Source organism: Streptopelia decaocto (genome assembly GCF_964273445.1).
Source record: "Streptopelia decaocto genome assembly, chromosome: 9".
Classification (NCBI taxonomy): Eukaryota; Metazoa; Chordata; class Aves; order Columbiformes; family Columbidae; genus Streptopelia; species Streptopelia decaocto.
Window position 1 is genome coordinate 7,701,229 of NC_138664.1, and position 16,319 is coordinate 7,717,547.

The window sequence follows — 16,319 nt, forward strand, 5'->3', positions numbered from 1 at the left end:
GGGCACTTTTTTTTGCTCCCACGCCTGCAACTTGTTGAGAGGCAAAGGACTTCTTCATGGCCATAACTTATCCATACAGAACAAATAGTTGGACCTCAGCTCAAACTTTATTCCTCTATTACTCTGTATCCAGCCCTGCATTCCCTCCTCGGGCAAGAGTTTGATGGGACACAGTGGGAGAATCCCCGTAGACAGGCAGGGTCAGATCGCGAAGATGAAGGAACTTGCTACCATGGGAGATATGGAAGCATCTTGGCCAGAGTAGGGCAGCTGCCTCATGGAAAAAATAAACCCAATTCTTTTCTTAGTAATTATATGGACAAATAAAATCTGTTCCCAAGCAATCAGGAATCACCTCTTCATGGCCACAAAATGACAAACCTCTGGCCAAGCCACATACCCTTTGGTAGTAAAATGATCAGCTGAATCTCTTGCCAGGCAAATTTCTAACTCTCAGGAGTTGTGTTGGTTATGGGCAGGACGTATCTACAGCACGGGGAAATTTTCATCCTCAGTGGGAAATACAGCTGGGACAAGAACACTTGTATTGCACCTGTATCTAGCACAGATCGTATATACATATGAGCTTCCAGAAGGCAACAGAAAGCCCATTCATATGCAATTGGGTCTTTATATCCTCTCCATGTGTATGAACTTACGGTTGTATGAACGCCCATATCCAGTTACTGAAGTATTTGATGATCCAAAGTGCTCAAGGCCTTCTTATTCCATCTCGTTCACCATTAAAGTTTTGTACAACCTTTTTACTGGCTTTCAGCCTGCCATAAATACAAATGACTTGCCAATAAAAGCTGGTGTCTCCCTCCATCAGGAGGACTATTGTTATTTAAGAGGTGGCAGTTTTGACACAATGCTTATTTAAAATTCATAAAAGGAAAAAAAAAAAAAAGATGATGTAATAAATCTGCACATTCTTCCTAAGCAGCCATTCTAAGTCTGAATGCTCTTCCCCTTTCCAAAAGCATCAAACCATTTAATGTTTCCTAAGTTGTTTTTACATGAATTAGGGCATTTGAGTGAAGCACTGTCAGTTACAAAACCACACTGTTGTCTCCAGCTAATTTTGTGTTAGCAGCTCTTTTAAACTGCTAAATCTAGTTTTTAGTGTATGATGATTTTGTTTTGTGATGGTGTAAAACAGCTGTTACTTTTCTGATGAGTTGCCTGTTTTCCATTTTATGTCTCTGCAAGATGTTGGGTTTCATCATGGCCCAGTCTGACAGGCAGCTGAGAATAACCTGCAAAAAAATCCAAAACACAACAAACACCGAAGTTCCTCAAAATCAAGGAGGTTCAACCATCCAAACACCCACATTTCAGAATGATCGGTCCTCCTCCCTCTTTACTTGTACCCTGAGGTCATCTCAACGCTGGACCTACACTAGGATGATCTAAATGAGGACAAGAAAGCAGGATTAGTAGGAAAGTAGGTTACTTGTACTAATGAGAAATTAGAGCCAGATAACTTCCTTTGCCTGCTTCCATGTCCCTAATCTTTAGCTAAGGCCAGCTACAGAAGGCCAGGGAGGTTGGCACTGGTGTGCTAGGTCTAGTCCTCCCCCTGCTATAGTAGAGGAAGGTGGTCCAGCCATTCATACCTCCTCCTGCTGGCCAGTGGTTCATCTCCTGAGGGCCAGGAGTGTTGTAACTATTCTCCCATACTCCCAACTCTCTGTCCAGTTATGCCAGAAAGATGAAATTACGGCTCTGAGTGTCTCTCCAACCTACCACCCTGCTTTCCTCAGACTCGCCTTGCAGCCACTGCTTTTTTTGGTGCAGTTTTGCCACTGAACTTCTCAGGTGCCAAACTCTTCTCATCAGCAGGATCCAGGATGCAGCTACTTGTGGCAGTCAGGAGATGGAAGCAAGGGCCAGATTGACCATGAATCATCTACCCCTCACTAACATTTATGGCGGCCTCCCTTAGGCAAAATTCCTATTACCTTTGTGCAAGGTGTCTTGCACTTAATGTGTTCACCACAAGTGCTTATTAGGAACCACATCGTGTCACCCTGTGGATACTTTGCTGCTCACTTTCCCATGCAGGCAAACAACCCCGCTTTATTCAGTGGCAGAAGGCTGAATGATTCTCTTTGATCTTGTCTTATCCCCTCTATCCTGAGGGCTGGCATTTGTTCCATGTGTGCAAAAGCACAAATACACTGAAAAGCATAAAAGAAGAGCTCAGAGAACTCCTCAAAGAGGTGAAGACTGAGATCTTTCTAATAATAACCCACACCCCATAAAAGATCTTAGATTTGGATAGACAAATTGGAAGCAGCTTGTCGCCCTGATTCTTCTTTCCCTTTGCACTTATCCCCCTCCCCAGCACAACAGGCAGGCTCTTCCGAAAGCTGTGCAACCCATTGAACAGCGGTGGTCTCGACTATTATGGAGATCTTAAACTGCTGAATTGTTACAAGCTAAAATTGATTGCAACTGAGCCTGTGAACTGAAGTGCTAGAAAGTGCATAGAGGGAAGTAGGGAAAGGGTGCTAAGGATTTTGCTTAAGTTGCCTTTTTTTTTTCCTTTTATTTTGCACACAGCACCATCATAAGCTTTCCAGGCAATCTTGTCTTAATGAGTTCTGCATCTCTCTCTTTCAATAATCATTGGACAGTTTCTCCTGGTATTTCCAACACAAAAGGTATTCTCAGTTTCTCCTCTAATTTGCTTGTTGTGGTGTCATTTCTGAAGAATCGTACAAGTGCTTTGAAGTCAAATCCAGAGGGAAAATCGATGATGTGGGTACTATGATATTTACTCCCCCTCAAGCTAAAAAAGCCTTTTCAGCTTTTTAAAACTAAAAATCCTTTCTTAGCCTGTTTCACTCTATTCTGCATTGGTTTTATTTGCACCCTCATCACCAGAACATCTGAACACCTTTAAGTAGTACATAAAGCAACGTGACTAACATCTGTCACGTATAGTTTGCTCGTTCCCTCTCAGCATCCTTAAAATGAATTTAGCGCTTGTGCTGGATCAATAGCACTGGAGACAGACGGTCTCTGTTTAGCCTTGCTGCAGGCACAACACAAGTGAGACCCCCCACATGGGTCCCCCCAACCTGCTGCCCCTCTGCCCTGAGTGCCAGCTCCTGGAGGAGCAGCTCTGGACCAAATTTGCTCATAGCGAGACAGAGAAGTCCAAACAGTTTGAGGAAATCCAGATGAGGCTGTCGGTGTTTGCCTGCTCTTGGCTGATGGACACGGGTATGGTTTCAACTGCCCACAGCAGCAAAACTACTCAGAAGCCCAGGTCAGTCCAGCAGACACTGATTTTCCAGGTCTTACTCAGGTTGCTTTACTTACTTAGAATCGTAGAACCATAGAACAGTTGGAAGGGACCTTCCCAGCTCATCCAGTGCCACCCCTGCCATGAGCAGGGACATCTTCACCAGCTCAGGTTGCTCAGAGCCCTGTCCAGCCTGGCCTGGCATGTCTCCAGGGATGGGGCATCCACCACTTCTCTGGGCAACTTGGTCCAAAGTTTCACCACCCACATCGGAAAAAATTTCTTCCTCATGTTCAGCCTGAATCTCCCCTCTTTTAGTTTAAAACCATCACCCCTTGTACTGCTGTAACAGGCCCTGCTAAAATGTCTGTCCCTTACTTTTTAGCATCAGTTACAATTTACAGCTATTGATGGACAAGAATGTAACTTTTTCACCATCAAAAGCTTTCTCTACCAGCTTTCTGCCACTGGGAGCTTTCAATAGAGATGCTGGTCTCAGGCACTGGAATTGAGGTCAATACAGGTCCCACGCTGAACAGGGCTGGCAGCCCTTTGCTATGGAGCCAGCACCAGGAGCAAGATCTAGGCACCCTGAGACACCGTAATTTCAAGCAATATGTTTTCTTAATGGGCCAAGTATGCTTTGCCTAATTTTGCTTTCCGTGTATGGGATTGTTATTGCTCAGTGGCCTCACGCAGGTGTTTAAGCAGTTTTGTGGTACGATTTTTCAGCAGCACCATAAGGTTTTACTGACTGTTACCTAAAGAGTAACTTAAGAGGAAACAAGCATTTGCAGCCGGTTGTGATAGATGCATGTGGAGCTTTGGCAGAAAACTCAGGAGCTGGTGACCTCTCTGTCAGGGTCTCTTGCATTTTGGGTAAGAGTATGAAGTAATTGAAAAAGGACACTGCTTTTCATGCAGGAAGAAGAATTAGGAGCGATGGCATTATTAATTAATTTATGTTTCCCCAGAAAACTGTTGGCTTCTCAGCTCTGGTAATATGAATATACTGAGGATAGTTCAATAGGTCTATTAAATTCCAATGTTTGTGAGGATACTAGGGTGTGGGGTTTATTTTGGTCTACGAATATGAGTTACATGGCAGACTCTGGTCTCTGTGTGGTAACCTGAATTGCACTGCTTTTGACACATAAGAGACTTCTGGCACACAATTTGGTCTTATTCCAGTTCCATAGTAGGTCAAAACTCAGGTGTGTAATAGTCATTTCTCCCCATTGCCTCTACTCTGTACCTTGCTGTCCATTAAAGTCAAACCCAGGTACTGGGCTGTTTGGAAACCCAGCATCCTCCAGCAGGACCCACTCAAGGCATGTTCCAGAGCCTGTTTCTCTGGATAAAATCTGAGACTGTAGTACAGTGTTAGCAGCAATGGAAACATGAGTTATCTGATCAAGAAAGATAAATACATCTATTTCAGAATACATAATCTTACCACATATGTGAAGTAGTTTAACCATTAGCAAGTTGTCAAGCATTATTGAATGGAATTAGCCTCCTTATTTCTGGTCAGGATCAATCTTTTTTTCCCCTTCCCGGTACAGTGAGTGCTTATACATTACACATTGCAACGCCTGGGGCAGACGACACTTGTGAAAGGGCTTGATGATCAATTCTGATACAAATCTGACATGAAGAGACTTGAGAGAATCTGGATCAGATGATCAACGGGTGAGATAAATTCACATTTAATGCTTCTAAATGTCTATGCGTGTTGTATCCATCTCAAACACATTTGTATCCAAAAGTGAGTATAATGCACAAGGACGATGCATGTACTAGTACCTGGACAGAGTATAGGGTAAGCATGGCATTTCACATGTGCTAGTGTGGGATTGACAGCCCTTTAGGATTAAGTACGATATTAATTATAAAACCATGGGGCAGAGAAATCCTAATGGCCTCTTGTCCACCAACTCTGTGCTACAGAGGCCACAGGCAGGAAAAAAAAAACAACAACAGAAAACCAAAAAAATTTCCAAGTTTTTTATTCACTAAAAATCTCTATTAGATCTACACCTCCAATTTGGAGATGAAAGAGAGACCTATTACCAGTCCCAGACCTCGCAGCCATGCCTTCATTTACCACCAGTCGGCTTTGCTCCTCTCCCTTTTTCCTTCCAAGCCTGGCTGTATATATGAGTATTCATGAACACTCTATTATTTCTCCCCTCACAGTTGCTTTTTCCTTCCCACACCTGCCAACATTAGCTCCTTTCTTTGAATCACGCTGCTGTACAGACTAGTGCATGTGATCTCCATGCCAAGATGTTATTTAATTCCCCAACAAAGTTCTTTTGGGGTGGAATGAGCTGAGCAGCAGGACCACAGGAGGGGAGGCATAGATGGGGGTGGGAAAGGGAACAAAGAGGATGAGGGACTCAAATTTATGTTGCCTCTGGCTTCAGATATCGAAGTTGTGCTGCGAGAGGCTGGGGAGCAGCATGGGTGGGGTGGGAATGGCAGCAGGGGGTTCATCGATGGCAGGCTGCTGAATCAGGAACCCTGACACTTGTGAAGTACTCTGTCAGGAACATTAAGTATCCAAAAGTGATAAAGCTTCAATTTGCTAGTCCATTAGACTAATTACTGCAATAATTAAGTAACTACTTGATTAGAACTAATGGGTACCTAATTATCCAGGAGAAAAGTATCAGGTGGCAATTATCAGGTGGCAATTAATAGACTGGAGTTAATGTCTTAGCACTGTCTTTGTATGAATTCATAAGCAAGGTAAAGAAAACAAACAATAACTTATTAATATTTATTGGTGCCACAGTGTTTTTCAGCTTGTTTCATTTACACAGAACCAATTAGTGAAAAGACAGTTAGTGTTGCAAAGACGTAAAGTGACTGAAGCAGGAGTTTGATTTTAAAGGAACAGGATCACATTAGCACTTATAAGCAAAGACAAATGGGTATCAGCCAGGGACTTGGTTCTGGTGCTACTAATTCATCAACAGAAGAAATCAGAGTAATTGAACTCAGTATTAATAATGAAACACACAGGAAGGCAGCTCCCGTCTTAATGGGGTTCACTTTAGTTTTGGTCCCTCCCTGAGTCTTCATCAGCATTTTCTACATTGCATGGGAAGCGGAGGAAGCACCGTAATGAAAGGATGGGAACTTCCCGCTGACACAGGTGGAGGACAACATCACAAAATCTTCCAGATCAGTGCTGCTCATCCTCTGAAGGCAAGAAGCTGAATTCCTGCCCATATGCTGTGTTTACCTGTGTAGAGAAACCGCAGTGACATCTCCATTCCTGGTAATTTCCCCTTATCTTAACACCCATTTGAAACATCACTGCTAGTTCACATCAGCAAAGCCCAAAACTAAGTCTAACTTCTCCTTTGGACCTCAGATGCTTTGGGTGGGGTTTGTTGGTTGGTTCTTTTTTTTTTTTTTGTGGGTTTTTTATTTTCATGGCCATGCAAAGGGCCAGCTTGTGAGATGACATTAATTACTGTTGTTTCTTTGATGCGAACACGACTGCAGTGACTTAAGCAGAATCAAAATGTGGGCTAGGATCTACTTTTTCCACTCTCCAAGCTCAAGAGACTCTAAATTTCCCAGCAGAAAAATGAAAAACCCCAGGGAATTCTTTCCTAAGAATCTTTATGGCCCTAATGATCATTGCTCCTCTTAAATGAGCTTCCAACCAAAAACTGTTGTGCACGCAAGTTGTCTCCTTGTCTCTCTATGGGAGAGCTCATATTAGCAATAATTACTCTCATGAGTAAGAGTTTTTACAGTGTGATATACAATGAGCTGGCAACTGCTTTTAAAGCACAGAATGAAGGGCTCCCTTATAAACTTCAATCCTTTAAAAATTCAACTCTTAGCAAGTGAAAGATCAAATTCTTCCATTGGTTTATATCAGAGTAGTGAGATGCTCTGCACAGCGCATGGTTTTATGGAAGTTGAGGATCTGGCCCCTAAATAGCTATTCCCCCCATCCCCTCCTCCATCCTTTTCTTTATGGTATAAATAAATGAAAAGTGTCCTAATCATATTTTAGACTGTGTGCAGAGTCACACGCTAAACCATAATGTCTGTATATTAGAACATGTGGAATGATAAATGGAAATAAATCTAAAATTTATAGAACATGAACATTTGCATAAACTGCAATATCCAAACATATAGGCTGTTAAGTAACAATTGTCACAAAGGGCATAAAAAATTCAACTTTGTTTCATGAAAAGAACTCAAATTCCTAGCATGATTAAGATAATATATCATTTGTTCCTGTCTTATTAAAGGCGTAATTGTTGTTAGACACAGAAGTGGCATTAACTCTAATCTGGCTTTATATATGTACAAATAGGAGGGGAGGTGAATGTGAAAATTGATGCTTTTGGTGATCCATAGGCATTTTATTAATGTTTGAATAATAACTGCCTGGAGGGCCTGTTATAAATTAAAGGGACGAATTGAGATATAAATTTTTATGAGGACTAGTTATATATTTCCATTATGTGTTTAAAAATGAAGGAATTACTGTGAACACAGCAGAACTCACATTTATTTGAGGTGATTTGGATGGCAGGGAAGGTGCAGTGAAAGAAGCTGCATGCTGGCTGTAAGAAAGATGTATCTGTCCGTTTGAAAAGATATATCATATGTCATGCATGAACTCTGTTCTACAGGAGACTTTTCTCTGCAGCTGATTTCACATGATTATTTATTTGACAACAGCAAGTGATGATATAGCAGTGAGTTTTAGGCCACTTAGAGACGAATTCTTATTCCTAAATCACAGAGGAGTTCCCAAACCCCAGCCACTGTCAAACTAGAGTTAATCTAAGAGAGGGACCCAGTAATCTCTTTGGCATTTCTTTCTCATTATTCCTCCTGTCTGGATATGCACATCTTCATTTGCTGTGCATCTATGGGACCTACAGCGTATTTCAGAGCTTTCCCTGTCCTTTGCTGTGGCTGTTTGGGGGAGCTCAGCTCTCTTTGCTGAGCAACCACCAGGTCCCCGTTGTTACTCACCAGCACAGATGTCCTGAGAGAACCTCAGACAGTCCCATCCACGTGCTTTTCCTGTGACATGACAGGTAATGATAACCCAGTATCTTCATTCACACAGGCACATTGGCCCCCAAACTGCATCTGTTCATAAAGGAGAGGACAAATTACCCCAATACTGAGCCAGTCACTTAATATGTGGGGACCTGTTTTCCATCTCTTGGTTTACTGCAACTGACCCTTTTAAATTCTCTGTGTTTTTTAGTGTTTAACCCTTGTTTAGAGGTTTGATTGCTCTCGATTTCCATAGATGCCAGCAAACCCGTTCGTTGGAGGTCTGGAGCTGTATTGTCTGTACCCCGGTTCCCTGTCTGTAAAATGGGGAGACTCACAGGAGGGGTTTGAGGAGGAAAGTGTTCATTGCAATCATGTCCAGAGAGCTAGCAATGTAGTATCATCTGCAGACATGCTACACCGAGGTGGCAGCTGTGCTAGTTTGTCTCAGTGTTATTTTATTGCAAGACACAGTACAAGGTCCTTCCATTTTGCAGTCTTTCATGTGAGTCAAATAATTAATTTAAAATTTTATATGCTTTTTTTTTTTTTTTGCATTTTCTCCCAACCTCTACTTTAATCAAACTCACAAGGGCTAGGCAAGTACTTTCAGTTTGGACCAGGCCTGATTCGTTGGGAAGTAAGTTTTTCTCATGCTCCTGGCTTGCAGAGAGCCTGAAGCATTAATGAAATTGATAAAACACTGAGACCTAGCTCAACCTCATTTCCCATCTTTAAAGCACTGCCCTTAGCTCCACCATTCAAGGATATCATTGTGTACGCTTGGAGAAAAGCAGTTAGAAGCGTCTTTTGATCTACAAACAGCACGGTTATTTTTTTTTTTCCTGAGGTGGAAATGAGTTGGTTTACAAGAAATATGACAAAATGTCCTCATGGTTCTCATTAAGGTTCCTACTTTTTGCAGCCATTTGAATCTGGGCTGTGCCCCCAAGCAGCTTTGCTCTATGACAGTAAACCTCACCCTGTGATAGCAAAAGGAATGACCAGCTCTGCTCAGTTCCTTGTTCATTGACACAGTTGGCTCAACATTCCACAACCTCAATTCTTTACCTGCAGTTTTTTCAGCTCAGGAACCCAGTTTGTGACATTCCTCATCTTACTCAGATCAGCTTCCCAGTGGTCGTTCCCTTCAAAGACAGCACCATGGTTGTGTCTATCTCTTCTCTAGTGCTACTTAAATAATGCGGCTCATTTCCCATAAAGTCATACACACTGATTGCCTGGGAACTGTTGTGAATATACCATTCAAAAAGCACAAAAGCAGCAAAATATATTCTCCAGTCAACAGGAACATTTTCTAAATGCATTACAGTGCTGGATAAGTGACTAATTAGGCAAGAGTCGTACTGTCTGTTTTCCAAACTATGTTTTTTCTCTGTGTGTTACTGAAGGGACAACTTCACAGAGTTTCTTCAGGGAAGGTGCAGGGGAATGTTATAGAGAGTAAGTTTTATGACAGAATTAGCAAATGTATTAAGTACAGTGCCAATCTGGTATAGCAGAAATGACTAAATACCCATCAGGGCCTGTCACTCGTCAAGAAGTGAAATCTTAGACCCGTTTAAGTCAATGACAAATGTTCACAGATTCTGGCTGCAAGTTAATAAATGTTTGGAGCCTGTATAACTCAAACTCTGATATATGTCAGATTAATTATTTGATTGATCTTATTGTCTGTCAAATAATTTCTTTGTGGAGTTAGAACTCTTTGTGGTTTATTATCAAAAATGTTGATTAAAAAAACATTGTGCAAGTATGGAGATACATCATTGCAGGTTTATATTGGGTCATAGACAGCTATTATGCATAATATTAAATCATGTAACTAAATAGGTGATTGAATATGTTGAAAATGGGCCACAGTTGAGACTGCATCTTTTGCCTCCTTTGGGTCATTTCCTGGTTTAGGGGTGCTTTAATATTCAATGTGAACTTCTTTTCACCATATTCTTCTAATTAGGCTACATATATGTAAAATGAAAGGAAGTAACTGTATATGTACAAAATGAAATAACTCTAAATGTGCATCAATTCCTTCAGCTTACCCTTGCCTTTAATACAAAACAGAGGATTTCAAGACTATATACATCAGGTGTTTTCAGCAAAGTAGCAGCAGCAGCAGCAAATCATAGACATTTGTCATTCCTTGGAGCTGTCTGACAGTTCTGACAATTCATTAGGCTGGGCTGAAAAGAGGTTTAGAAAGCAAAGGAAGGATCACAGGTAGTGGAGTTGCTTTTGCATGATCCAGTAATAGCTGATTTGTATCATTTTTGGTGATGGATACACTGTTCAGATTAAACTCAGCTGAATTTTCCCCCTTTATTCTTCTCCTTTTTCTTTCTCTCTTTCCTTCAACAGGAGCTCCTGGGCACGTTAGTCTAGATTTAGAACTCAATTTTTCCCTCGAAGTAGACGCCAAGGAAATTCTTCCTGGTAGCTACTGATATTTGTGGCTCAGGAGAAGGGAAGTGAGTTTTGCTATTCAGTTTCTAACTAATGAGGCTTTTCTTTTTCATCATGTTTGAGTTATATTCTTTTCTGTGGTTATACCATGACATGTGCCATTCTTCAAAGTCAGAGTCATTCCCACCTGAATGTATGCAAACCAAACCTATGACTTTGTTCAGTGATAAGTGCCTCCATCATCCTGCTCCTTCCACTTGCCAATTTGTTTTTGGGACTCGTACACGAGCAGTTTTTTAACTTGAAGGCAAAACCTTTGCAATAATGCTGAATCTGCAGAATAGACCACCTGGAAAAGATTTGATCTTGCGTTGGAAAACATTTCCCTTTTCCAGGTTGGTGGACTAACTCAAATCATGCGACAATGTAAAATGCCTGGGTCAGATTCTGAGTTGATGAGGAAATGTTGTCTGGTCAGAGAGTGTCCCAGGGTCAGGCAGATGATGGTCTCGGGGATCAGCAATATCACAGAGCCCGCTTAGCCCAGCAGAGGATGAATAGCTTTCCATCTTCATTTTGTCTATTTTATAGCTGCCACAGAAGAAGCAGTCTGAGATTGATCCTGACCCAGTAGTATTATACATAGGTCCTACACGAGCAATATTTGCTCTTGATGACCATTGGAACATACTCATTTCAAGAATTTGTAACATACTGCTAAAAGAAGTCCTTGTACACAGGTTTTTGGTCTCTTTTTATTTATTTTTTTTTTTACACGTGAGGTCTCCCAGACCCTCAAAACCATCAGTAAAGTTCTAAGTAGTTCCTAATTTGTATCTTTTTTTCTTCTCTGAGGTTCAAAGTGCTGACAGCACCCACAACTACTTCAAGCAGAGTTGCCTACCTGTCTCAGCCAAAGGTTTTGCAGTTTTTAGCTGCTGAATACTCAGAGATGAACCAGACTTTTTACATGGACAGACCCAGAACTGGAAATTCCGTCAGCATTCTGCTTCTTCCAGTATGTCTTTATTGGCCTGAACGCAGCCCTTTTCTTGTGGAAATAAGGTACGTCTGGCCCTGTGATGCTATGTGCAGGACTCAGTGGTTTAAAGCAATTGCTGATGACACTTGTGGATGCTGGTTTACGAGTCGCGTTGTCTGATCTGCCTCCGTATTTGCTTGTAGGTTGTGTGATTTTTGCAGTTGGTCGTGAGCAGCAGGCTGCACTTGCTGGTTTGTTATTCTGGAGTTGTGCATGTGGGTTGAACTGTTGGCATTAATTATTTTTAATAGTGAGTCAGACACTGAATTACAGGATCCTACCCATGGATATAAGAGCAAACAAAGAAACAGTCTTCCTCTCCCTCCCCTGACATAAGTCATATCTTGTCTCCTATGACCTCAACCGGCTCTTTAAATTTCGTATCAAGCATTAGAAAGAAGGAGGTCAAAGTAAGAGCCCTGTTGAAAAAAAAAAAAACCAACAAAAAAAACACCCCACAGCCAACCCAGATATGAACTATGGGAACTTGTCATCTTATCATCCTAATTGAAGTCATTCTGCAATGTATGACAGTCCATCATATATTCTGCCAGTCAGTGTGTCATACATGATGTGTAACGAGAGAGCTCATAAACCCAGAGGGGAAGCCCCTTCTTTTTTATTACTTTATTTGATCATTTTCATAAAAATTCCCCTTGCTCAATACAGAGGGACGTGTTTATTAGCCCCATTAAAGCTTTGTCCATTCATTTGACACTGTGATTTACACAGCGTTACCCACAAAATAATCCCATTACTTCCAGTCTGGAGAGGTGTCTTTTTTATTGTGTGATGAAAAATAAGTCTTTAATTCCACAGGTGAAGGCAAAGAAAGGGGAGGTTGTTGTCAGAGGCTCAGAAGTAAACAAAAGGATGTGTTAGGTATAATTGACTCAGAGAAAGAAAACATTCCCTGTAAATATAGAAAAATAAATATATAAATATGCTCTTCCCAAGGAGTGGGAATTGAACCAGGCTTAGCTGAACTTTTTTTTTCTTTCCCCCCTCTGTGTGCCTTCAATAAAAACAGCAGAATTTGGCAAAATTTCCCTCTGTGTTCTACTCATGAATGTTTCTAGAAAATATCAGCTTTCATACGCAAATATTCTTGAAGTGAAATTGGTGGCTTCCTTTGAACACAGCTAGTGCCTCAAATCCCATCTGCTTTTCCTACAACACGCCCACTCATTATCTAGCTTATTTGGCTTTATTTTATTTTTTTTTAAATGAACACAAATTAAGCTATTTAATCAAATATGTACATGATTACATGGCATTTTTGCATAAGAGTTATACACCCACGGAAATCATTAATCACAGATAACAACACTATGTTAAAATTAGACATTTTGCTTTCTTTCTTTGTGTGTGTGTGTATGTGCTTTTTAACATAATATCCTGCGTAGCTCTAATTTCACCTCTACTCTCATTTGAATGAAGCAGGATTGTTTTACATCAAATTATTCATTTGTCTGTAGCTCTGATAATTGGTATTTATGTTTAGGCTTGATCTCAGAGGAATAATAATACAGGACTTGAAAATAAAATAGGAACGGATCAGATCTCTTTTTTTAATTATTTTTTTTTTTAATTTTTCCCCCTTTTGCTTGCACAGAATGTCACCATGAACGTCCAGTGGCAAACTGGATAAGAAAGAGTGTCACAGTCCAGGACAACCTAGAAGATGACAGGTATTTCCAGGCATAGCAATGATGAGATCAAATTCCCCTCAACCTGCCTTGTTTGCTGATCTTTTAATCAGATTCAACTTCACTGCAGCTACAGCACAAGGTTCCCTGACAATGTATGACAGCATGTGACAGAAAAATATTTTGATTTTCTTTTGGCCATTTCATGCTGTTGCAGATAAATCTGAAGCCCCAGCATCTGATAAATCTACTAAGCTATTTTAGCGAAGGTTTTAAAATGTGCATAATTGCTTGGGGTTTGGGGTTTGCGTTCGTATGTTTGTAGTGGAATCCAAACAGGAAAGCTGGGAAATGATCTAAACCCTTTGAGGTTAACATGCCATGAAAGAGCATCAACAGTTGAAGAGGACATTATTAAAAAGCAGCCAACCTGGCTCAAAAAGAACAACTGTGTGAAGCGAGAGCCCACAGAACAACACCCAGGGCTGTTTGTGGTCCTGCAGGGATACGTATTTCATCCCATTCTCATCTCTTCAAATTTCCTCTGAACCGCTTGTGAGCTGCATTCTTGGAAAAGAAAAACACCAGCAACTACTAAACGCGTCTTATCAACCTTTTCCCTGCAATCTGGTTCGTATTCCTCTCACACCCATGTTCTCGCAGTGACTTGGGGAAATGCTTGGATCAAAGGTAAGAGAGAACAAGGAAAGGAATGAAGCAAGAGACAACCAACAAGACCAAACCACCACCCCCAAACTTTTTGACTAAACTCCTCTGTGAATCGTGTGCATGATTATAGCAAAGTTAAAACTGCCTTCTTCTTCGCCAGTACTTAATTCCTGCTTTTAAAATCAGGCTCCCTTTGATCTTGGGGATTGAAATGATCTGGAAATGAAACAGCCATTACTTTGCAGAAAATCTGGATAAGGTCCCAGACATGGCTTTTACCTGGAAGGCTTCCAAAACAGGATGAAATCTCTCCAGTTTCAGAACAAATTGCAAGATTTTTTCTCTATGTCTAGTCCAACTGTGGAACTCGAGCCCCGATGTCTGCTGGTTCCCAAATCACAGATGTAATAACCTCCGAGGTGAACTGCGAGCATTATTCCTCCTCTGCCTCTCCTCTGAGGGTCACGGCTGGGAAAATTTTATTATAGTGAAGGTTTAAAGTTCTGGGCAAACTTAAGTTAAGGAGACAGTTGGTTATAACCCAGGCTAAATCCAGCCATGTGAAGGCTGGAGAGGACAGAGAACCAGGACCATCTGTAACATCTGGATCCTGTTGCAGGCACAGAAATATCTGCCTGGCTTCGTATGACCTGGTCCCAGAGCCAAAAGGGCTGAGAAATGTGGTTAAGAGACACTCAAGCAGGCTTTGCCCTAGCAAATACATCCCACTGAGAAAGCAAGCACATCAATATTTCTTTGACTGCGTTTCCTTTAGTTAATATATTTCCATATGTTGCATGAATATTTCTCTTATTGCAGCTTGTAAGTCCATCTGGTACTTGTATTGGGAGGGCTTGAGCTGGAAGATCCTACACTGTGCTGTTACACAGAGACCTGGACTGCCCATACAAGGACAGGTAGGTGGTTGGATGGAGACAACTTCTCCTCAGCTATCTTTTTAATTAGATGATGAACTTCTCAAAGCAATCAAGATAAGCAGGTTAGTTACTATCAATAAGCTCACACAGTGCCATTTTTTTATGTTACAAAATGAGCATGGGCTCTGTCTCTGAAGTACAGCAGTCCACAATTGAGAAATCTCTCCTTTTTTTCATGTGCTGGGTGGCCAGAAGCTACACAGCACAACAACCCTGGTCTAAGAAGTGTAAATGACAAAGGATTCCTAAGCGCCAATACTAAGCAGAAAATGTGCTGAAGTATCATAGTTTACGAAGACAATAAGAATCAATTTCCCTTGCATGTGTTATTCAGGAACTAGGGAATAATTATCTGCTTTAATATGAGGGGTTTTTTTTCCTTCTGCATGATTAACTTCACTGTTATCAACAGAGAGTGTGATGACTCTGAAATGACAGCTCCTGGTCACACGTTCTGGGATTAGCAAAAACAGGTTGTCACTTTACCCTAGTCAGGAAAAGTCAGTCACTGTGTGCTGAGTTCTGGACAGAAGAGCTGGGTTCTGCACCAAGCATCCGACAGCCCAAGCAGCAGGTCCAGGTCCTGCCAGGTGGCTCTTGGGTTGGGTGTGCAGGACTAGCTGCTTCGACAGGAGACTCGGGGTTTTCTGAGGCAGCGCCGCGTGATTTTTGGCTGTTCAGCTTCCAGACTGAAAGCACTGGGTTGTCTTTGTGATAAACTCTGACCTGCGTCAGCCTGGAGATCTCTGAGCAGCCCCACCATGAGGCACAGGGCTCTGTCTCTCCCAGTTCCGCTGTTCTTTATAACAACGAGCAACTCATTGAGCTGAGTCTAAAATATCATGTACTTTAAAATGTCTGGCTCTAATGGTATCCCTGTCTCTGACTACTCAACATGCAAAGTGACAGCACATGCACCAGCCCAGGGAAAGGATGGAGAGAAAAGTAGGACAAACACAGGTAAGTCAGAGCAATGGCATGAAACAGCCAAACAACCCCTTAATTCTTGCTAAAGTCTGTCAAGGTGTCTATGGCAATTAATCAATATATAGAAAACTGCATAGCAACTGTGGGGACAACAGGAACCTACTTCTAATTTAAAGGAAGCTACCGTGAGTGTGCAGAGCTAACTGGGGAAAGCACTGGGGCAGACTGGGCTCAGTGGAGCCAGGACAGGGGCCAGAGAATGGGATCCAACATTAAAGTCCACATTTTGTCATCTCAACATCCATAGGAGCTGTAAACCAAGGCAAAATGTGTGCATGGAAGCAGAATAGAAATTTAGT